Source organism: Cervus elaphus, chromosome 13 (assembly GCF_910594005.1).
Source record: "Cervus elaphus chromosome 13, mCerEla1.1, whole genome shotgun sequence".
NCBI lineage: Eukaryota > Metazoa > Chordata > Mammalia > Artiodactyla > Cervidae > Cervus > Cervus elaphus.
In genome coordinates, this window is record NC_057827.1 from 23889845 (window position 1) to 23913886 (window position 24042).

At 49.1% G+C, this 24042-nt stretch overlaps 2 protein-coding genes and 1 non-coding gene across 21 annotated transcripts in view; 2 read left to right on the forward strand and 1 right to left on the reverse strand.

Moving 5' to 3' along the window:
- LOC122706220 (myeloid-associated differentiation marker-like) overlaps positions 1-8707 on the reverse strand; it is a 114492-nt gene extending 105785 nt beyond the window's left edge. For 3 of the 7 annotated variants that reach the window (XM_043921297.1, XM_043921287.1, XM_043921277.1), the window contains exon 1: positions 8579-8703. The gene's annotated coding sequence lies outside the window, so the exon portion shown is untranslated. Of the gene's footprint in view, positions 1-8578 lie in introns of all 7 variants that reach the window. The other 4 variants (XM_043921296.1, XM_043921280.1, XM_043921298.1 and 1 more) reach the window with 2 other exon arrangements.
- The window catches only part of ACAN (aggrecan), a 69636-nt gene continuing 54138 nt past the window's right edge, over positions 8545-24042 (forward strand). For 11 of the 13 annotated variants that reach the window (XM_043921254.1, XM_043921267.1, XM_043921257.1 and 8 more), the window contains exon 1: positions 8545-8936. The gene's annotated coding sequence lies outside the window, so the exon portion shown is untranslated. The remainder of the gene's footprint in view (positions 8937-24042) is intronic. The other 2 variants (XM_043921260.1, XM_043921268.1) reach the window with 1 other exon arrangement.
- On the forward strand, positions 18051-18123 carry TRNAK-UUU. The gene has a single exon. It is a non-coding gene; the product is annotated as a tRNA-Lys (tRNA).

Genomic DNA, 24042 nt, shown 5'->3' on the forward strand with positions numbered 1-24042 from the left:
TGTCTGTCATCTTTTTCCTCTCTATTGGGGAGTTTTATTGAGTATTAATTTTATCAAGTATTAAATTTCTCATGGGCTTTCCTGGTGGCTTAGACAGTAAAGAATCTGCCTGTAATGCAGGAGACCAGGGTTCGATCCCTGGGTTGAGAAGATCCCCGGATGAGGAAATGGCAACTCACTTCAGTATTCTTGTTTGGAGAATCCCATGGACAGAGGAGCCTGGCGGGCTATAGTCCATCAGGTCGCAAAGGGTCGGAGATGACTGAGCGACTAAGCATGCATACACAAATTTTCTCATATATTCCTATTTGCTTCTTATGGCTTTAAGCATTCTCATTTGTCAATTTTCTGTTTTTGAATTAAATCATAAGTGTTCCCTTGGTAGCTGTATGGTGCACATACACAACACAGAGAGCTTAGGACCTAGTCTACCATTTTACTCTGTAGGCATAACAGCGGGACTTGATGGTCCTATTCCTTCAATTGTGGAAAACGGGAAGCAAGAAAGAGCAATTAAATGACACCACCCCTAAGTTGAATGAATTTTACCATGTCCCTTTTCTTCATCCTTCAAAGGTTAAAGTGGCGCTGAAACATCTCTGTGGAGAACTTCTAGCCTGAACCATACATGCCCTTATGAAACCAAGGATCCTCAGGAAGGCTGGCATGGCTTTTGTGGGCCTGGATATCTGACTTGATCCGGGACCTAAGAAGGACTTAATGCCATGATTCCGTGGTGAGATCTGGCCAGTGTGTATAAAAAGATCATAGCTGTTGATCTCATTCATTTGGGCTTACAGGTAAATGCCATGAAGCACCAGACTCATATCTGTGTCTATAAGCTGCAAAAATGCAACAGTTGTTCAAAAAAGGAATTTAAAGACTTCCCTAGTGGTCCAGTAGTTAAGACTCTGCTCCCAATGCAGGGGGCATGAGTTCTATCCCTGATCGGGGAAGATTACACATGCCTTGTGGCGCACCGCCCCTCAAAAAATCATGAATTATGTTACTGAACACTGTGGGGATAAACTGAATTTAGAAGTTCATTAACCACAAAGTCCTAATAGCCACAAAATGCAGCTGTCAAGCAATCAAACCCCAATTGTATCTATGGCTGATGGAAATGCATTACTTGACACTTGTCCACATTTCTTTTTCTCTAGAACCCCATTACCTGCATCACTTTTCTTTGGGTGTCAGGGTCTCCAGCATATCCTTGCATTTCTCTCCAAAGTCTCTTTTCTTCCCTTTTTTCTGCCCTTCTACTTTCTCCCTTCATTAGCTACAGTACGAAATTAAAGTATATTTTAACATTTGTCAACTACAATTTAATGTTCCCTGTTCTTATATTGGGGGCTTCCCTGGTGGTTCAGCAGTAAAGAATTCACCTGCCAATGCAGAAGATGCGGGGTTTGATCCCTGGGTCAGGGAGACCCCCTGGAAGAGGAAATGGCAACCCCCTCGAGTAGTCTTGCCTGGGGCATCCCCTCGACAGAAGAGCCCTGGCAGGCTACAGTCCACGGGGCTGTAAATAGTCAGACATGACTTATCAGCAGCAGTTCTTATGTTAAACGCAGACGTGTGGAATTGCAGACCCAGCATTTCCCTGAGCCCCAGTCCCAAAGATCTCTCTGCCGTCTGGCCGCCTCCCCCTGGGCGTCTCTCCACCTCGGAAAACCAAGCTTGTCTACAATGGGACTCGCTGTCTTGTCTCCCCAAGCCAGCTGCCCTTCCCCACTGCCCATTTCCTGATGGGACTCCCCATTTCCAGTCATTCAGCTTCAGAAGGTTGAGACCATCTTGATTCCTGCTTCTCTCGCTCTCCCTCAAGACCCAGTGTCTTTGATTTTCCCTTTTGAATGTTCTTTCCTGTCCATTCTCGCCATCATAGTATTTATCCAACCACCCATAGACGAATTTTGCTGATTCTTCAGTGTTTTGACACATGCTATATTTTAAATTTTTAAGTTAATCACCATTGATATCCCACGAAGATCTAGATATTTGGTTTCTCAAGGAAAACAACTACAGCTACTATTACCACTGCTAGTACATGACCCAGCAACATGGAGCCTGAACTCCTAAATGGCAACATTCAGGTGAAGCTGGCTAGTGGCTGGTGGCTGTCCCTTTGGACAGGCCACACTCTCTCCAGTTTGCCTCTGGTTTGAGTAAAAGAAGCCAAACAAAAAGGAGTACTCATCGGAAGATGACATTTCTATCAAGTAAAAAATAGACAAAATTGGTCCATCAGTGAGTTTAGAACAGTGATCTCTGGTGGGGGTGGGGGAGCAGGGAGGGGACAGCTATTGACTAGAAGATGAACAAGGGAATGTTCTACACCCTGATTTGGTTGTGGTTACAATGGTGTTTGTAGATGTGAAAAAGTTCACTGATTGTATACTAAAGATGTACTTCATTCTATGTAAATGATACAGCAAAAGGAAGAAAGGGAGAGGGAAAATGGTGTAATGCCTAGGACCAGACACATAGTAGGTGCTCAATAAATGACTGATATTAACATTTTAAGTATGAGGGTTCTGAAGCCAGGAGGCCTGGGTTAGATGCCTGGTTCTATCATTTAGCAACAACATGAACCTGAGCAGCTTCCCTGTCCTCAATTGCTTCATCAGTGAAATAAAGCCAACAAGACCTCATTGAGTCACTGTGAGGTTTAATGAAGCATTTAGCACAGGTCCTGGCTCATAGTAAGCACCCAGTAAATATTACTGTGAAAAACAGAAAGTTCTGACACCGGTTACAACATGGATGAACTTTAAAGACATTATGCTAAGTGAACAAGCCATCAATAAAGGACTAACACTGCGTAATTCCAGCCATAGGAGCTACCTAGAGTAGCTGGACTCACACAGACACAAAGTAGACTGGTGGTTGCCGGGCACTGGGAGGAGAGAGGGCATGGGGAGTTTACTGTTTAATAGATAGAGTTTCAATTTGTGAAGACAAAATAGTTCAGGAAATGGATGGTGGGGATGGTTGTACAACAGTGTGTGTTTACTTAATACTGTGGAACTGAATTGTATATTTTAAATTGTTAAAACAATAAATTTTATATGTGCTTTATAATAATAAATAAATGACAAATAAACACACCAATAAATATTACTATGATGATGACATTGTGCTAACCCGTGAAGAAACTGAAATCCCATTTTTTTTAAACTTGGAATTTTGAGACTAGTCAGACAGCCCTCCAGCATTTTAATAATGCCTACTTTTATGCCTATTTTTATGATTCTTTCAAGATCAAAATGCTAACAAGTAAAAGTCCTAATAATAAAAAATAGTCTACTGAAATACAGCTTTGTCCCCTTATGTATTCTGGGTTTTCTCCTCTGGAAGGAATACACGGTAAGAAGCCGAATAGATGAAGAGCAGTAACTAAAATGTTAAGAGGACTATCCCCCAGCACTGTATACCAAATGAGTGCCAGGTTTTGTGGGGAAAAGCCATGCCCGTGTCTTAGCAGGTCATTTTCAAACTATGGAGTTGCTGTCTGTCCCTCTTTTGTTTCATTTCTAGCAAGCATTTGTTTATGGGGTACTGTATTTGTTCATATGATACCAATTTTGTTTCTCTACTAAAAGGTGTAAAAATCTAGGAAAATTTCTCCAGAATGACACAATATTTATCAGTGAAAGGAAATAAAAAGATCGAGCCCAATGTGACAAGGGCTGGGCAGTCAGTTCCAAGGACTCTGATGGCTGGAATAAATGGAAAAACAAAGAAGAGCCAGCTCAGGTCCAGGTGTGGGAGATGCCCTAGGATTCAGGGTGATGAAGAGATAAGATGGGGAGGCTCCGGGAGCTGTGGGGTCTGGAGTTACCTAGAGAAGCACCCTTCTATCCCTCTTCTTACCCCAGACCTGTCATAACTGGTGATGATGATGATGCTATGATGATGACTATGATGGCAGAAACCAACACATGAACACCTCAATCAGCATCACTCCCTGCGTATCCTCAATAATAAAGCACAAGTGAGTCACGAGTGAAACGTTTGCCATGACTTCCTCTTTTATAAATGGCAGGGTTTATTGAAAATAGAATCTGCGATGAATTCAGGGGGAAAAAAAAATCAAACTGAATCTTCAAGAAATGAGAGTTTCTTCAAACACGCCCTTCAACTTCTATGTCTTAAGTGACAACGGCACTTTCCTGTTACCGTACGTGATTGTTCCACACAGTCCTGCGTGAAACTGTAAATGTTTCATTAACGTACCCCATGCTCTTTATTATTAGAACCTTTCCCTCTGAGTTCATCACTCACACACTGTTGAACAAATAAAACAGCATTTTTCAAATGTTCCACTAGTTCTCAGAAGACTTGGCTTCCTGGTTCACAGTTCTGCTATAAGAAAGCTACTTCTATACCATATTTCTATGGTCCTTTGCTTCCAGAAAGGATCACAATGTTTTCTACACACATTACATATAGTATTAATCATTGCCATGCTCTAGGAGGTGAGTATTTTTAACTTCTTTTACAAACCCAGAGACCAGCAGACAGAAGAGAATGCACTTATTCAAGGACATCAAACTGCAGTGAAGGGGACCAGAGAAGAAAACTAACCACCTTGCACCTTGAGCTAGATCATTCGCTCAGTGCTGCCATCCCAGCTCCTATTCTAATTCTCATAACAATTCCATAAGTTTGCTCCATTTTACATATGAGAACATCGAGACCCAGTGAGGTTACACAACTTGCTCCAGATGTCTGTGCCAGAACTGGGATTCATGTCCTGTAGCTCTTGAACACACAGGGACCCTTCCCCTCCTCAACCCTGTTTTGTTGCTTGAGATAAGCCTTTTTGTGGTGGCCAGTCTGAGAACAGTCTGATGGTTTCAACTGTCCACAAGTTTCAGTATCAACCAAAAGCATGACGTAGTGCTAAGACTCAACAAACTTGTCTACGACCATCCCAAGCAGAGTCGGGCCTGGTTAGTATTTGAATGGGAGATTCAACAATCTCTGGTGGCATCGGTAGGTGCAAAACACCCAAATGGTGAGAGGGAAAGGTTGTCTTGGCTCTGCCCTGGTCAGTCCACAGCTGATCTTGGGCATTACACATTAGAGGGACAGCCACAAACAGAAGTTTCCAGAGAGCAAGGAAGCCAGAAGGAAACTCCTTCAGGAAATAGTTGAAAGACCTGTGGGCATTCCACTATGAGAAAAGACATAGAAACTCCTCTTGGGCTAAATGAAGCCTGTCCTGCAGAGATTGGGACAAATCTGTTGTTGTGGAGGGCAAGCTAGAACACTCACTCATACAAGGGTATTGGAAAGATGCTTCAGAGGAATTCTGCAAACATCTTATACTTGAACTGGTGAGGCATTTACATGGCATCACCATGACAGGGTCAATAACAAGCACTCCATGGTAATACAGTTACACGGACCAGGAGACTGGCCATCCTCTAAGAGTCAATTTAATGGAGAGTGGAAACCAGCTTCCAAGATGCCTCTCAGCCATCCCCAGACCCATATTCACAGCTTTGTGTGTCCCTTCTCACACTAGTTCAGGGCTGACCATATGTGACCAACACTCTACAGTGAACATGACCATCTGTGACTTCCAAAGCTGGGGCATAAAAGCACTGTGACTTCCCCTTGGGCTCTGGCATTACTCACTGTCATGGAAGCCAGGTGTCATGCCATGAAGGAGTCTCACTGGCAGGGCCCATCCAGAGGTGACCTGAAGCCACTGGCCAAGAGCCAATCCATGTGAGTGAGCCACCTGAGACCTGGATCCTCCAGCCTCAGCCAAGTCTTCAGATGATGGAGCTGCAGCTAACGTCTGGACCACAACCCCATGAGATGGCCCAAGCCAGAACTGCCTGGGCTAGCTTCTCCCAAATTCCTCATCCATAGAAACCATGAGAGACAATGACTTAAGCCACCAAATCTTGGGGTCAAGTGACACACTGCCATAAAAACTGGGATATGGAGCCATGGTATCCTAGAAGGGCTGTCTCAAGTGCCCTGTCCTGGAACTCAGCCCCAGGCCGAGTGAAGACCCAGAAAAAGTTGTCCTCAACATTCTCTAAGAGCCCTTCCTAGCACAGAGATTCTCTTGTTCTGTAATTCTGTGACTGAATGAGTAAACCTGCTGAAAGATGCTTCTCAAACATAAGCAGATACAGAAGACACCTGGGGGACCTTATTAAAATGCAGATCCTGAGTCTGGGGTGGGCCTGAGGGTCTGCATTTCCAAAAAGCTCCAGCTGACCCCGCTAGCATGTCAACAAGTCTGAGCAGCAAGAGGTTAGAACTTCCCAATGACAGCAGACCAGGTCAGGGCCTGGAGAAGGCAGGGGGCAAACTACAAAGTGTTCAGCAGAGGAGGGAAAACCAGGATCAGAAATACTACACAAGACTTGTGTAGACACCTGCATGGAATAGGGGAATATCCATATGCCACCAAGGGCTTTCAGACACTCAAGTCCTTTGATTTGCTGAACACCGTCTTTAAAGTGTTCAAACGCTTTCCCGTCATGCTGGGTTTTCTGTAGCCTGTAAGGGCAGGCAGTGTGCAGTCATGCCAACCCACACTCATTCACTACCTCTCAGTCTCTTGGTGTGTAAAATGGGAATAAGAGCCACCTGCCAGGCTGTAGTATCAAGCAGTGTCTGGCACGCAATAGGTGTCTATTATATGCTTTCTAGCCTCAATACAATCTAGATGATCAATAAACATTCATTCCCCTCATTACAAAGATTACCTACCTAATTAATATTTGTCCTTGAATATGAATTATCCTTCACTAACCCCACCTGTCCTGAGACATATGTCAGACAGGACCCATGTCACAAATGAGGGTATGGTTTGTTCTCACCAGACAGCATCAGCTGAATGAATATTGACAGGGGAATCCATGACCTTCCTGTTTGAATTTTAAGGATTGTCTTTTTTCTAGAAGGGTCATTTCCTCTGGTCTGGACACTGAGGTCACTAACTAGTAAGATTTCATCCCAAAGACACTGTTTTCCTGCGAGGGGTTCTGAGCACCATCTTGTCAGCAGTGCCCAAAGTGTTCTGCAACTTAGATACCTGACTCAGGAAAACCAATAGACTCAGGTAGAAAGGGGGTGAAGTCAGAGCCGGCAACCAAGGGAACACCTTATAGCCCAGCTCCCAGGACCAGCGGGTGGATTGGGCACCACACCCTCCTCAGGCCAGGACAGAGAAGGGGATGGGGGGTGGGGGCAGCTCCAGAGAATGTGCTGGGCAAGGGCCAGTCCTGCCCCTCCAACAGGGGGAAATACCCACACAATTCTAGAGTAGTCACACTGGGGAAACTGAGGCAGTCTGGCCCCCTTTAATCGAGGAAAAACTGGGTCTATTATCTCCCTAATGGGCAGCCCACAAAGATCCCACCCCCGTGCTTCTCCATTTAGTCCCTACCCAGTGATGGGTGTAGAGGCTTCTACCACACTGACCAAGGCCGCTAAATCCTAGTGTCAGTCACCAGTATCTTCCTCCCTAAGGATGCTGAAGGCCGCCAGCCAGCCTGCGTCCCCCAAAAGTGCTGAGGCTGAACCCGCAGCTCGCATAGCAGCAAAGAGAGTGTAACTTTGGGTATGAATTCAGACCCGCCTTGAGAGGTAATCCCATCACCCTCTGAGCCTCAGTTTTCACTTTTTTTTTTTTTTCTTCTGCGAGAGGTAAAGTAGTTGTAATATGTAGCTCCTTGGGCTCTTTGGGAAAATTAAATGAGATATTAATGTGTATTAAGCAACCAGCTCACAGAAAGTCTTCAAATGCTGTTAGTTCTTTTATTCTTTTGCCTGGAATCAAAATTAAGGAGGGTGGTGTCTGCAGCTACTGGAGAATTCCTGCTCCGTTTGAAATATCCTTGTCTCTCTCTCCTGGATTGTGAAGACCCTCAGCCTTTGGAGCTGAGGCTTCCAGCTCCCAGCACACCTTCCCGCAGTCCCCGAACCTCCTTTGCCCCCTCCGCACTCCCCTGCCCTCTCGGCGCACCCCTTCCCCAAAAACTTTCAGCCAGTTCCCCAGGAGGGTCCTTCCGGAGCGCCGCCCGGGAGCAGGGGGCCGCGCCCCTCGCTATCGCATCTTGCGGAGCATCAGCCGCAGACCCCGCGAGCGCGCCGGGGAGCCGGGTCCGGCCGTGGCGGCGGCGGAGCCCGGCCTGCCGGGGGCTGCCAGCGCCGGTGCGGCCCTCCGGGGCCCCCTCCGACTGCGGAGCGGCCCGACCGCATTGCAGACGCGGGGCACTCCAGCCCTTCTCGCGCCGCCGTCCTCCCGCCGGCCCCGGAGCTGCCGGGGCCGCGCCGCCGTGGGGAGCCCTCCTCTCGCGCCCTGCGCGCCGGGCGGCTTCCCCAGCTGCGCGCCGGACCGGAGCCGGGGTCCAGAGCGCTTCAGCAGCTTCTGCCTTCCCCTCCCCCTGTCGGCCGCCCCTCGGGTCCCCCGGGGGTGGGGTTTCCCTTCGCGCTCGACCCCCCCCCCGCCCCCCCCCAGGCCCTCCCCTCCCCCGCCCGCCCCTATGTATTTGTCACCGCGCGCCGTGCCCGCCCGCCCGCCCGCCCGCCCACCTACCTTTCCGCCGCTCCAGAGGGGGCTCGCAGAGCTGAGGACGCGCGCGGCGCTGCTCAAGGTCTCTCTCTCAGCACCCTCGCCGGCCGGCATCTGACACGGGTGCCAGGGGGCTCCGGGCGCCTTTCAGCATCCCTTCCCCAGGCCGGCCGGTACTCCGCTACCCAGACGCCGCCGCTGCGGCCACCGCCCGAGGGGACCTGCGGACAGGACGCCGGCAGGAGGAGGGGTGCGCAGCGCCTGCCCAGAGCGTCTCCCCCGCGGCGCGGCCAGACCCGGGCCTCCCGGCCCCAGGTGCCCCCGCTGTCTCGCCAAGTGTATGGGACTGAAGTTCTTGGAGAAGGAAGCCCAACTCTTGAAGGTAACCGTCTCCTGCCCTCCAGAGGGAGGCTCTCTCAGCGCGCCTGGCGAGCCGGGGGAGATGCTGTGGCTCCCCCTCTGTGCCGGAGGCTGCGCTGCCTCGGTCTCCCCCTCTCCCGGGAGGCGTGTGCTGCGGACCCCCGACATCCACCCGCTGCACCCGTAATGGACTTGGGCAAACTTTCTGGCTGTTGCAGACTCAGCGTGGATGGGGCGAGGGAACACGTGATGAGGGGCTCCTGTCTCCCGGTCCCCAGAATGAAGGAAGAGAGAGCAAAGGAGCCTTCGCTCCAAACTCCCGTTTGTTTTCAAGTCTCGGGGTCTGGGAGGAGCTGTAGTGGACAGAGTAGCTGCTTCAGAGTCAGAGCCACAGTCAGAGAACCGTGGGTCCCAATCCTGCTGGGCTACTTTTGAGTTGAGGGGGGTTGGGGAGATGCTTCATCTTCCGGAGCCTTGGCCTGTCCTCTGTCTGAGGGGAAAGAGGAGGCTTCCTGACAGCAGAGTGGTTGGACACTAAATGAAATGACAAGGCAGGGTGTCAGTTACCCAGCAGGTGCCTAAGCAGAGGCTGAGAGAACTTCCCCATTTGGTCCCACTTCCTTGGCCACTGGGCACCTGGAGGTGGGGAAAAAGCCGGGAGGAATTGGCAGAACCTGGGACAGGGCGCCTGAGCTGCCCACAAGAGAGCCAAGAGCAGTGCTCTGAACATGCCACCCAGGAGGAGCATTCCTCAAGGAAGAAGAGGAGAGATGAGGCCCCATGGCCACAGGTATCCTTTCCATCTCTAGGTTCCCCTACAGGAGAAGCCAGTGATGGTGGAGCAGGATGGGGAGCATCTCTGGGGAGAGTGATTCCAGAAATATCTAAGGGGCATGGGTAGGACTAGAATGTAGGTTTTCTGAGGCCACAGTCGATCACTAGTCCTGACTGAAGGGTCCAGACGTCTGGGATCAAATCCTTCTCTTTCTTCCTTGCCTTCTGGGTTGCCAAGGAGACAGGACAGTCAGGTTGCCTGGGCTCCTGGGCAAAGGGGCTTACAAGGCTCAGTGAAGTTTGATGTAAGGGTGTTGACCTGTCAATCACTGGGCCAGGAAGAGACCACCCAGGAATGGAAAGGCAATAGGGGAGAATAGTCAAAGGCTTGTTAGAAGTGAGAACGTGGGGTGGGGGGAAATGATGATTCTAACCTGGAAGATAAAAGTACAGAACAAAAGATCTCTCCAGTTTAAAAAGTTTTGGATGAAGGATATTCAAAAGGAAGAAAATATCTCTCAGAGACATGCTGGAATTCCTCAGGTGACATAGAGTTGTGTTTAAATTAGTTGTACTTCTGTGCAGTTTCTAGCTCAACACTAGGCACATTCATTCATTCTCTGATATCTGCAAGCGCCACCTAGGTACCAGGCTTTGTGCTCAGTGCTGGCCCAGAGCGGATCCTCTGTAAACGGAAGGTTTGACGTGACCCAAGCAAAGCTCTTAGCACAGTGCCTGCCACCAGACAAGTACTCAAAGCTGTTTGATATTGTTATTATTACTGATTTTAATATTAAGTAGAAGGTTTTATTTTTTTTTTTGAAGGTTTTCTTTCACTAGAAATTTTCAGTGAATTTCATACTTGAATTGGGATTCTCCCTTTATTATCTGAAAGCCCTCTGTTCAACAGCAAAGAATTCAGAAAGGGAAAACATATATTATTACTTCTTTGGGGTGGGGAGTCTGTGTGTTTGAGGGGTGAGAACCTGTGCTGTCTGAGCCCTTCCTCACACCTATGCACACATTTTGCCCATGTCACCTTCTCACACGCACAGTCCCATCCCAGGCAGCCTGCACCCCCACCTGCTGAGATGGGGCGTTTCTCCATCCTCACAGACCCAGAATGGCCTGTCAGAGTCCCCAGTCAGAGTTGGAATCCAAGAGAGAGCTCACCTCCTGAGCTGGTAGAGAAGAGCCATGTGGCTGAGAAGCCTGCCGGCCAAGGCAGACACGGGTTCGAATCCCAGCTCAACTAACTTCTGGCCACATGACTTTATCTTACTTAGCCTCCCTGAGACTCAGTTTCCTTTTCTCTAAAAAGGGGAGGAAAATCTCCAATTGGGGATTTTTATGAGGATTAAAAGATATAATATAATGCCTTGTTCAGCTCTCAGCAGGCACCACAAACCTGAATTCCTCTCCTCTAGCGGTTTCTAGCCACCCCCTCCACCCCAGGGTCCCAATTCTGTCTCAGTGAAAGACCATGTGTTCAAATTTTGATGTGGATTTTTTTTTAACGATCCCTTCTAGAACCTGGTCCCTCTCAAGGCCCCTCTTGTTAGATGCTAAGAAGACCTCAGCTGAGCCAAGGGAAGCCCATGGGCCCCAGTTAGAAGTGTCATTTTTAGCCTGTTCCCACAAGAACATCTAGCACAGGAGTTGTCCAACTGCCAGTTTTGAAACCAATTTAGTGGCAGTTTAATGAAATAGGAATAGTGTCTCCCATGCTGCAAAGGTAAGTATTGCTTCTAGAAACTTTGCTTTCTGGTATATACTTTGCAGTTCTACAGAAGCATATTTGTGTTGACAATCTACATGTATATGCATTAATGTACACAAATTTGGTATTTGTGTAATGTATTTCTCACTGGGGGTTGCAATCAAAAGAACTGGAAAGCCACTGGTCCCGATGATGTTTTCGTCTCTGAGAAACTCCTGCCTCATGGTCCCAGCTGGCAGGCACTGGGGCATCCTTGCTGCCCTTGTAGGAACAAGACCCTTAAGTATCTTGGAAGATGGAAGCTGGAGGTGGGAGTGAAGGGCAAGTTCAAGGAAGAGGACAGGCCTGCTTACAAGTAGAGCAGGCGAGGGGACAGGGCTAACTGGCTGCCCTTGGAAAGGGAAGCGGGGTCTATGGACGGGAACACATCTTGAAACAGGAGCTGTCCTCTACTGCTGTCACCAGGCCACCTCTTGGCCATGCCCCCATCATATTTGATGGGAGCTTTACTGCCACGCTTAAGAAAGCCCTGTTCCAGGGGGCAAAGGCCAGGGTTGTCAGTGTGGCATCTGCCCTGGGGTGCTGGGGTGGGGACTGCAAAGGATCAGCTGCTGGGGGCGGGGCAAAAGTAGGGTTCGGGGGAGGGCGCGGGATTGAGGCAAAGGGAGGCCAGAGAAAGGGGGAATTTGTAGGGAAAGCGGTAAAACGGTTCCTTTTTTCAAAAGTTGAATCCAGGGCAAGAGCGGAAACGGTAGGGTTTACTTTTAAAAACTCAGAGCCTTCTTGTAAGCGGCCTGAGTGTGTGTGTGTGTGAGTGTGTGTATGTGTGTGCTGGGAGGGCGGCCCTGTGGGCTGGCCTGGGTGTGTAAGAGGCGACTTTTCTCCCTCTCAATGGCCTTACAGTGTACCCTAAAGAAGCTTTTTGTTAAACTCATGAATAGGTGGATTTGGGGTGTGTGGTGCTGGGCACCACGATCGGGATATTTGGTTACCTTTGAGGTTACATGTTTTTCCTTTTAAGACACACACTCTGAAAAGGAGCCACCTCTACTGCATAGGGTCTTGGGGGGAGGCGGCGAGGGGGGAGCACTTGCCTGTCTCTCTGTAATTGATTTGACTTGAGGAGCGTGGATAAAGAAGGATAAACTCAAGACTGGGCAGATCTCAGTGTCCAGCCTGTGGGGAGACAGCCTCTCTTCTGTCCAAGGCTAACACTCTTCTCAGCCCCTGGACTCTGGGCCTCAGAGATGGAACATGGCAGTTCGCAGACCACTGATGTCCAGGGCTTCAGGGCCAGGGAGGACCCTCATTTAAGAGATGGCAAAGGGGGACTGAGGCCTAAAAAGGAAAAGGTATTGTGCACCAGGCCGTGCAGGTCGATGAGGATCTGGATGGGAACATCGTCCTTCAGGCCCTCATCCTGAAACATACCATGTTCATGGAAACCTCATTCATTCATTCATTCTTTCAGCAGCACTTGCCACATGCCAGGCACTGCAGTAGGTGTGGATAACACAGCAGTACATCAAACAGTTTGCTCTTCCTGCCCTCCAGCTGCCCGTGATCTAATGGGGAAGGCAGGTTATAATCAACTTGACCCTGACTCCTCATTTCTATAAGACAGTGGTTCTAAACTGGAGAGCTGTTGTGCACCCCAGGGAATATTTGGTCATGTCTGTAGATACTTAGTGTTGTCACTGTAGAGAGGAGTGATACTGTCTGTTGATCTTTAGTGGGTAGAGACCAAGGATGCTGCTGAATATGTATGATGCACAGAACAGTGCTTCACCTCAGCAAGAGAGAATTACCCAGCCCCAAATGTCAATAGTGCCAAGATTAAGAAACCCTGCTCCAGATCTTCATTTAGTTGTTAGGTCAGGCCATGTCCGACTGTGTCTAACAGCAGGAAAGTAAGCTGGGGGGTAGGAGGGCAAGAAGAGAGAGTGTGGCAGGTGAGTAAGAGTAAGACAACAAATGAAAAAAAGAGCCAGGGCCACAGAGGTAAAGTAGAGATAACTTGGACTTTGGTGGCCCAGATCCAAGTTGAAATCCTAGCTACAAGCACTTGGGCAAGTCATCAGCTCTGAGCCTCAGTTTCTGCGCCTATGAAATGGGGCTTGTGAGATAGTTTGAGAGAATTCAAGATAAAGCAAATAAAGGACCTGACACACAATACAATAAAATAGCAGCTGTTATTATTATCTGAGGTTTTTAAAGGTTCCACTCTGGAAAGTTACCGCATCAGCCAGTGTAGACATGTGATTATAATGTCCAAGAAGTTTGCTGTTTAGAGCACAGTTGCCATAGTAATGCCTTCTGCTTGTAGGGGTGGGGGGGTCAGCTCCTCCTCCTCATACATATAGCTCTCAGCAAGGGATGAAAAGATGGGTAAGGCTTTGCTTCAACGAGAAGCCCAGTGTGTGCATTCGCCACTGTGAGGCACCCTGGACTTGGAGTCACATGAACTGAGTTGTGTAATGTGAGGAAATTGCTTCACCTCTCTGGGCCTCAGTTTCCTTTTCTGTAAAATAGAGATACTAAGTCCTACCCTCACAGGTCCAGATTAGTGAGAAATTACTGTCCAGGAAGCTGCCTTGAGGGGGTGCCTGTGAAGCCTAAGCTGGTTTTATATCTGGTGTACATTGTACCTAAGCCAGTACTGGGTACACACAGACAGACTGAATGAACAAACCAGTGGACCGTTGCTCTATAAACTCCTTTCAATTCTTGACGAGGAAAGTGCCAACAATACCCAGCTGGGCATCCTCCACTTTGCTGATCTATCCCAAGAAGGCCAGAAACCAGGACCTATGGTTCCCACTGCCTGCTAGGGTCAGGTTACTGCACCAGGCAACAGCTCCCTCTAGAGGGAACTGCAGATACAACCATTGAGCTGGGACAGCCCCAAGAGCTGGATCCCCATGGAGAGAGGGAGGTAGAAATGGGGCCTTAGAACTGAAAAGAGGACCAAATCAGGATCAGGCACCCAGAGACTTATCTCAGTGCAGGCATGTCATTGAATCCTTTCTTTAAAATGGGACCATTTGTCACTTACATGGAGTTGAAATAAATTAAGGCCTAACTGAAAGCCACTATCCAAATGGGTGGATTTGAGAAATCCAAGTGACTCACTGGTAAAGAATCTGCCTTCCAATGCAGGAGACGCGGGTTCTATCCCTGAGTTGGGAAGATCCCCTGGAGATGGAAATGGCAACCCATTCCAGTACTCTTGCCTGGAAAATTCCATGGACAGAGGAACCTGACGGGCTACAGTCCATGGGGTTGATTGAGTGACTGAGCAGGAACAAACTTCTCTGAGCCTTCTCAGAATCATGAAACCTCAGAGCACAGGGGGACTTAGGGAGAATTTAAATCACCTCCCTGGGACACTTCCCTGGTGGTCCAGTGGTTAAGACTCTGCACTCCCAAAGCAGAGGACATGGGTTCAATCACTGGTCAGGTAACTAAGATCCCACATGCTGCAAGGTATGGCCAGAAAAAATAACCCCCTGCCTCCTTCATCATACAGGGGAGGAGACTGAGTCCCAAAGAGGGGAGGGCACTGGACTTGGAGGGGCGCAGGCTGCTCTTGGCGGAGTCATGGTTTTAACCAGGCTGCTGAGGCTCCTCCCTCCATGTCACATGTCACATTCAAACCAGTAACAGGAGGTGCTAGGACACAGAAACCCTGGGCCATCGCATCTACCTGTGGACACACTGTGTCCTGGGACCACCCATCACCCACCATTGGGCCACCTTCTGGCTCTGTCCCTCCAGGGTCCTTGCTGGTCTCAGGGTTGTTTTGGGGAAGAAAACCTATTAGAAGAGAAAAGTCCAAAGCCAGGGGGAGTGGAAGCCACATTTTCCCCAACAAACTCTGGGTCTTGGCCTGACCTTCCCACCACTACTTCCCTGCCCCGTCAGAGGTGCTCACTTCCTCCCCAAGCCCCTCTTTTTGACCTGCTTATCCAAATGGCTCAGGGGAACACCTGGATTCTAAGATGACTCAGGGATGCAGCAGATGTTTGTCTGTTTTACAAGACACTGGAAAGGGGGCCTAGAGGCTCTATCCCTAGAATCATAAACATTGGAGGAGTTTTTGAGAAACAGGGATTCCTGAGCCGTATGTGCCCCAAGCGATTGTTGGGGGAAGGCAGGTTAGGCATCTGTGTTTTTCAAAATCTCCCCAGATGATTCTAATGAGGCCCCATTTCCGAACCCCTCGTTTAAAGCCCAAAACTGTTCCTCTTGTTGCATTTGATTCTGAGCCCCTCCCTCTAGCCCTGCCTTTTGGTATGACTTATCCTCCCCTTTTTTGTAGACAGAACTACAGCCTCTGCCCCTACGTTTATTCTTTAGAGGAGTGAGAAAGTAGAGGCCTGCCTCCCCTCTCCTGTGGGAGAGGCTACCCACTCCAGTATTCTGGCCTGGAGAATTCCATGGACTGTATAGTCCATGGGGTCACAAAGAGTCAGATACAACTGAGCAACTTTCACATATCCCCTCTCCTACCTGAGACAAGGACCATTCTTTCATCATACAGTTGTCCTTGACCCGGGATTAAAATACATTTAATGTACTGGAATGTAAAGGTACATTCTGCTCTAGAGGCAGAAGCTAGCCCAGGGTTCTCCAAAGTGGAACATTCCTTCCCGAGATGTCAATAGGCATTGCATGTGAAAAAAAAAAAAAAAAAGCACATCCCCAAGGGTTAAACAGAATAAAAAGTGCCCCTTTCTTGTAGGACTTCTCAATGTGCTGAGCATTGGAAATCACCATCAAGTTCCTCACATTGAATGTGACCAGAGCACTCTTCTTCCCTAGAGCAGAGTGAGGTTCTCCGTCTGGAGATGCTGATCTAGGCAGTCAGCCAGATCTGGTGCTGCAGCAGGAATGAGGCTGCAGCACCAGGGCCCCAGGGGCCAACCCAGGACAAGGGGGACCCCACCAAGGAGAGCCTAAAGCCCTAAACCTCAAACGCAGTCACTGCTGTGCTTAGTCTCGCCGTCGTGTCCAACTCTTTACGACCCCATGGAGTGTAGCCCGCCAGGCTCCTCTGTCCATGGGAATTCTCCAGGCAAGAACACTGGAGTAGGTTGCCATGCCCCGCTCCAGGGGATCTTCCTGACCCAGGGATCGCACCCAGGTCTCCTGCATGGCAGGTGGATTCATTACCATCTGAGCCAAGTTGAACCCAACCTCTCCTTTTCCACTTCCTACCTGCCACCTTCCGTTTAAACACTGGTCTTGCTGGGAGTTCGTTTTAGTTCTTTTTTCCCCTAGATTAAAAAAAAAAGAGAGAGAGAGAAGTAGAGCATTCAGTGTGGTTTACTGGAGGGTGGGGCCCTGGCTCCTCCTCTGGCTTCTGCCTCTGAGCAGGGTTCTGTCTCCAGACCAGGCTGGTCTCCCTCCAACACACACACCCCCACACCCTGTCCCCTCCCCTTGGGCTGCAGGCCTGACCCAGTGTGCTCTACCCATTGTCTGACTCCAGGGGGCGCCAGTCTCCTGTCTCTGTGACTAGCACGCCCCCGCCCCCGGCGGGGATTGGCAGCCCCAGTCCTTAGCAGAGAGGTGCCCTGTCTCCCTGCCTGTCTCTGTCCCCCTTCCTCACGACTCCATCTGTGGCTGTCACCCCACCCCCAGGTCCACACAGCCCAGTCAGGGGGCTTCTTCACCCCTTTACCGCAGCCTTTAACTCCCCTGGCGCAGCCTCATTCTGGATTTCAGCTGCTTCCTGAACCCCACCTGCCGTGGCTTCTGCTATAGCTTGTTGACATTTTAAGAGAGAAAGGTCCCTGTGGTGTGAGAGAACCTGAGTCCTTCCTGCCCGTTCCACAGGGAGAGGGCTGCTGTGTCACCCGGTCGGGGGACTGGAGTGACTCTGTTGGTCAAGGAGGCTCCTCACCCTCATTGCTCTCAGGAGCTCCCTCGGCTGTCTCAGTGCCTCAGGGGCTCACACCCCGGGCTTCACCCACAGGGGTCAGCAAGACTCTGATAAACAGCAGGTAAGGCTCGGGTAACTGCTGTGGCCGGACACTGGTCACCAGTCTAGACTGCTCCTTAGTCACCGTAGGAACCCTGTGTCGGTGTAGGAACCTACCCTTAGATGCAGGCCCCAGGCAGTCAGGCCCTCCTTTGCCCTTTGGGGATTGCCAAGGCTCTTAGAAGGCCTTAGTGGTGTGGTCCTTTCACACTTAGAATAAAGCCTAGTCCCCTTTCTTGGCCCAAGGCCCTCCGGAGCTGATCTCCATAATACACTCTCCCCTCACCCACCACTGGCCTCCCACTTTATTCCCACCTCAGGGCCTTTGCCCTCATGGGCTCCTCTGCCTGGATGCCCTTCCCACAGGGCTTTGCGTGGCTGGCTGTTTCTGGTCATTCGGGTCCAAATGTCACCTCCTCAATGAAGCCTTCTTGGCCACCCAGTTAACATGAACACCCTCAACCCCACACTCCAGCAGTCCTTTGTCATATTTTCCTTGCAGCTTATCACTGTCTGAAAGTTTCTGCTTGGTTGTTTTCCTCGGTGGTTGTCTGCCCCCTTCCCAGCCCCTCCAAGACCAAAAGCCCTGTCTATCTTGATTGTCTTCTATCTCCAACACATGGAAAACGCTTGCCACACAGTAGGTGTGTGGGACCTCCCTGGTGGTCCAGTGGTTAGGACTCTGCACTTTTACTGCCGTGGGCCCAGGTTCCATCCGTGGTCAGGGAACTAAGATTCCGCATGCCACAAGGCATGGCCAAAAAAATTAATTAAAAATCTGCCAAGTGATTTCTATCCAGTGCTTTTCAAACTATCCTCCAGGGGGTCGGCATAGGAGTTGTGTGTCTCTGACACCCCTTAGGGGCCACAGAAGTGAGTTGAGAGGGGCAATGATTATGGGAGTCAGCATCAGATTCTATGAGAACAACTCTGATTTTATGTCTTCTGAAAGCCATTGTATGGTGCATCTTTCTCTTGTTGTGGATGTGAAAGCCAGAACCTAGAAAAATATATGTCCTGCCTGGAGGTGTGACTGTCAATGCTAGAACGAGGGCCCAATTTCCCTGCTCCCAGTGCTCTGTCTGCTGAACATGGCAGCTGCTATGGACAGTTCCCACCTGCCCTGCCCACTTCAGCGGCCCCACCCACCCCGGCCAGGACCCAGGGACTCTGCGTAGTCACCCCGGCGAGCTGATGTTCTGCCATCAGAGGTGCCCAGCTGAGGAGATGAATGGCTGCTCTCTTTTCAAATTTTCCTTAATGATTCATGCTGACTCAAACATCGTGAGGAGCAGCTACTTTTAGAAATAAACGTTCAGTTTTAGGTCCTGCCACCTTTGGAGCCTCGGGTTCTATCACTGGCCACCCAGCATGGGTCATGGGCTCTTTTATTGCATTTCCAGTACCTCTTTCAAACTGCAGGGTCCCAGCACTCCCCGTGACGTGTTAGGAGGCCAGCCAGGCACCAGGGGAGAGGATGGAGAACAAGACAAGGCTTCCCCTGGCATTGCAGCTCAGCGTCTTCATGATTCTGAAGACCTCAGTGGGCAGCTCTTCTCAGCCTTCACCATCCACACTTAAGAGTATTCCCCTCCAACTCTGTGCCCTCAGGCCCCACCCACTGTGGGCCTTCCTTGAACTCCAAGTCCATCTTGTCTCTCTTTTGTGATGGAGGGTCCAGTGCATTGTCACTTACATTTTATTTCCAGCTTCCTTCCTAATGACATCTAACACCTGGACTCACCAAGGAATCCATCAGGCCACTGTTTTCCAGGGGTGGAATTAGGTTGAAGGGCTCTGGGCCCAGTTTGGACTGTTCAACCAGAGGTGTGACTTTGCCAGGGTTGACTAGTCTTGTGTGCATCAGTTTCCTTATCTGTAAATTGGGCACATTGACTCTCCCTTCATGAGGTTGTTGAAAGGATAAAGCAAGATAACATAGCTAAACCAAAGTGTGTGGCACAGAGCAAGTGCACTGAAGCAGTAATTGCTGTCCGTTGGGAATGTTCCCCGGGCCCATTCCTGGTGTCTCAGAACCTGAATTTTGAGTCAGTGGGTTGGATGACCACGTGACTGCCTCTTCTTGCCCATGATGAAGTTGATCAGCTGCTTTTCTGCCCACTTAAGCTCTTGAATAGTCATACAAGCTCAGAGCAGGAAGGGACCAGAGAGATGCAGCAATTACCTTATATTTCCAGCCACCCTGAAGCTAGCGCAGGCCTCCAGACATACCTGGAAACTGCAGCAAGCCCTATTGAACCATTGTAATGACCTCATCTTAACTAAATTACATCTGCAAAGCTTCTATTTCCAGATAAGCTCACATTCACAGGTACTGGGGGTTAGAGCTTCAGCATACCTTTTGGGGCAAGGAGAGAGACAGAATTCAGCCCATAGCATTCTTTATTGACTCTTGTTATATTTTAGATCTATGCTTCATTTGTAGGTCTTTCCTGGTGGCTCAGATGGTAAAGTATCCACCTGCAATGCAGGAGACCTGGGTTCAATCCCTGGCTCCGGACAATCCCCTGGAGAAGGGAAAGGTTACCCACTCCAGTATTCTTGCCTGGAGAATCCCATGGACAGAGGAGCCTAGAAGGCTACAATCCCTGGGGTTGCAAAGAGTCAGACAGGACTGAGTGACTAACACTTTCACTTTTTGCATTTGTAAGATATAAAGGAAGTTCTGTCAGGAAACGCAGATTAAGTAAGTGATAGCACTCCAATAGATCAGTGCTTGTATGCTAACACACACACACACACACACACACACACACACACACACACACACACACACACACACACACACACACACACACACACACACCCTCCATGCTGAGATAGCAGATAGTGAAACTGAGGCACAGTGTTAAGTGGTAGGGCCAGAACTTGAACTCATGACTATCTGATTATAAAGTTCATGGTTTCCTGCACTCTGCCCAGAGAGAAGATGAATTTCTCAGACCCGGCCCTGACATCTAGCGTAAGAAAGAGAAGCCGCAGAGTTTGTCCCTCTGTCTGGGGCTTGTCCTTCAGGGTGTATGTGTAAAGCCCTGTTTATTCCTGCACACCATGCCCTTGATTCATGGGGATTCTTTGGCAGATTCAGGGCCACCTCCAGGAGAGGGAGCCATGAACTAGAAAGACTGTGGGTCCAGAGTCTATGAACACTGGGACAGAAGAAAATTCTGTTTCCCAGCAGATTTCCAAGACTTTTAACACGGAGAGAACTTTCTCCCTCCGCCTTTCTCCACTGGGACACTCCTCTCCACCCACCCCAACCCCAGTTGGCTGTCACGTTGGTCACTGGGGAGTCTGTTGGCTTTGACCCACAGACTCCAGTTCTCCTAATGGCCTCCAGGACTGGAGTTTCTTCTCTTTTGTGATTGTCTTGGATGAAGTTTTTTTAAGGACATAAAATTTCCTTTTCTTTTTAGAAACATTTTTGCTTTAAAAAAAATAGTGAACAGCATAGAAAGTTTAGGAAATAAAAACTCTCAAAATGAAAAAAGTTAATAGTGACTGCAAACTCTCCACCAGAAGATAACCAGTTACATTTCTGTATATCTTTGTGGTCTTTTTTCCATGAATAGATTTACATAAAAATGAAATGGAGTCTCATTCTGTATATTATTTTGCAACTTGTTTTTGTGTGTGTGTGTGCTCCGTCATATAAGGTGAATGTGTTTCTAAGTCAGTAAACAGTTTTTCCATAACTGGAATCTTCTACATGCCAGGCTCTCTATTGGACACGGTAGGGAATACAAAACAAGAAATGAAAAGTTTTCCTTGACCTTCAGGAGAGCCCACAGCTTAGATGGGAGAGAGTGCTGTCTGCTCATCACATGATGCAGAGAGCCCTGGTTCCTTGTCCTCATACTTCTACTGGTTGTGCAGCTGCGGGTGAATTTTTCCATCAAGGGAAATTGGCATCAAGCTCTCCTGAGTTTGAAGCAGCCACAGTGCAGTGACAGTCATTGGGAGAGAGCACGCTTTAGTGAGAAACTCTGCAGCCACTCCACTAATGGCTCTGGGTCCCCAGTGAGGCAGTGACAAGGGGCTCAAATTTGCTGTCCCCAGGATTGGCCTCTGTCCCCTTGTTCCTCTCAGAGCATGAGGATCTTGAGGTATCACATGTGTATCTAGTGTTTAATGATATGTATTTCTTATACATCCTGGCCCTCCTAAAAAGCCAACAAATTTACCTTCTTCTCAGATAAAGAAACAACAGTCCCACCCAGTAATGGAAGAAAGATTATTGCGTTCAACACATTGGGAGAGAATGTTGGTGGGGGGACTTCACCAGTTCTTAAGAGACTTTCAAGGGGAGTTTTGATCCTACTTGGGTTCCAGCTTGTGTGCAGCCTTAGAGCCCAACCCCCTGAAGATGTAGATCATTGCTGGGGTATGTGAAAGCATCCCAGGATGCTGGAGGCAGTGTGGTGCCCCAGAGAGTCCTGAGTACATGAAGGCCTCCCTGGGTATACAAAATATTCCAGAAAATTTGGATGGGAAAAATTCCAATTGGAATAGCGCACAAAGATCTCTAAAGATTGTGCCAGACAGGGGTATAGATTTGCCTCCTCAGAAGGAGAGATAGTAATCCAAGTCCAGTCCATAGAAACAAAAAGTAGCCTGGTGGTTTCTAGGGGCTGCAGGGAGCAGAAATGGAAGTTCTTGTTTAATGGGTACAGAGTTTCATTTTGCAAGATGAATTCTGAAGATGGATGGTGGAACAATGTGAATGGATGGTTGTGGAACAATGTGAATGCACTTAATGCCACTTCATGATAAAATATCTGAACTTGAAAATAGTTAAGATGGCAAATTTTATGTTATTTGTATTTTGTGTGCGTGCTAAGTCGCTTCAGTCATGTCTGACTCTTTGTGGCCTGCTGGGCTCCTCGGTCCAGGGGATTCTCCAGGCAAGAATACTGAAGTGGGTTGCCATGTGGAGTGGGTTGCCATGCCTTCCTCCAGGGGCTCTTCCTGACCCAGGAATCAAACTTGCGTCTCTTCTGTCTCCTGCACTGGCAGCTGGGTTCTTTACCACTAGTGCCACCTGGGAAGCCCTATTTGTATTTTACCACAGCTTAAAAAAAAAAAAAGAATCAATTTTTTGAAAAAGGAAAGTTGGCTTTCTTGTGAGGAAGAAACCCTGACTAGGAGGAGCTAGGAGGCAGCAGACAGCATGAATCCCTAGAAGGCGTTTTCATGAAGGTCGCTGCTCTGGCATCCCATCAGGAGGCTAATAGGCACCATAGTCCTGACAGCCTTGCGAGGCAGAGTCACACCACCAGGAGCAGCTGCCAGCGAACTGGGGACACGCCGGAGACAGCTGGAAAGGGAGGAAGCCGGAAAGGGGTGCAACATCTTTTCATGTCAATGTTTGCAGCTCTTCTCCAACTGTTCTGAAACAAATCAAGAGTCTGTGAGGGGTTCAGAGAGTAAGTTCTCGGCCTGTCTCTGGGTGTTGAACTCATTCTACAGCCCCAAGGTGCCTTGGTGCTTTGAGTCAAGATGTGAAGTCCCCCATGTAGGAGGCACACCACGAATGTCCCTTCATTGAATCATGCTTTAAAGCTGAGACCACAGATTGTCAAAGTTCTTTGGGTGACAAGAACAAACCCATGACAGGTTCCATTCTCAGCACCTGCCCCCATCCCTAGCATGGACATGGGAAGCAGGGATCTAGTTAGGAGCACTGGTTTTGGAGTCAGACCGATCTGGGTTTGAATTCTGGGTCTGGCATTCCCTGGCTACAGGGTTTATGGTAAGTCATTTAACCACTCTGAGCCTCTGTATCCTCCTTTCTAAAAACAGGACCAGTAATGGAGCCCCTCCCAGGACGATTGTGAATCTTGAAGGAGATGATTTGTTTGTTCACACTGCTGCTGGGCACCATGCCTAGCTTGGGCTCATCCTTCAATCTATAGCCATTTTTAGAGGAAGGGTAGGTGCTCATGGACAAGGGAAACCCAAGGATGGACAAGCCCAGTGCCTACCCCAATGGGTGCAGTCTCCCCAAAGAAACAGACAAATGCTATAGGCAGCATGCACTCCTGCTGTGAGGGAGTGGGGTGCACTTGATGGCAATGGGAACTTCATAGAGCAGAGATAAGCCAACAGAGATACTGGGGGCCGTGGTTTCCTCCTGATACACACCTGAGATCAGGTCATTCCCCAAAACCCTGAGACACCCCCCCCCCCCCGCACCATCACCTACAAAATAAAGCCAATCTCATCAGCCCAATCATAGAGTCTCTTCAGAATCTGGCCCCGCTTTGTTTCTAACTTTATGTGATCCTACACCAGTTGGGTCTACTCCTTTCACCATACCTTTATTCATGTGACCCTCCTAGAATGCCCTTCCCCTACCTCCACAGGCCCATTGTCATCATTCAGTCACTCAGTCATGTCTGACTCTTTTCGACCCCATGGACTGCAGCAGGCCAGCCTTCCCTGTCCTTCACCATCTCCTGGAGTTTACTCAAACTCAGGTCCATTGAGTCGGTGATGCCATCCAACCATCTCTTCCTCTGATGTCCCCTTCGTCACATCTTTCAAGGCTCAGTTCAAAAGCCATCTCTTCTTCACAGTTCTCCCAGGTCTTCCCAAAACAGGAGTGATTTCTGTATCTTAGCTTGT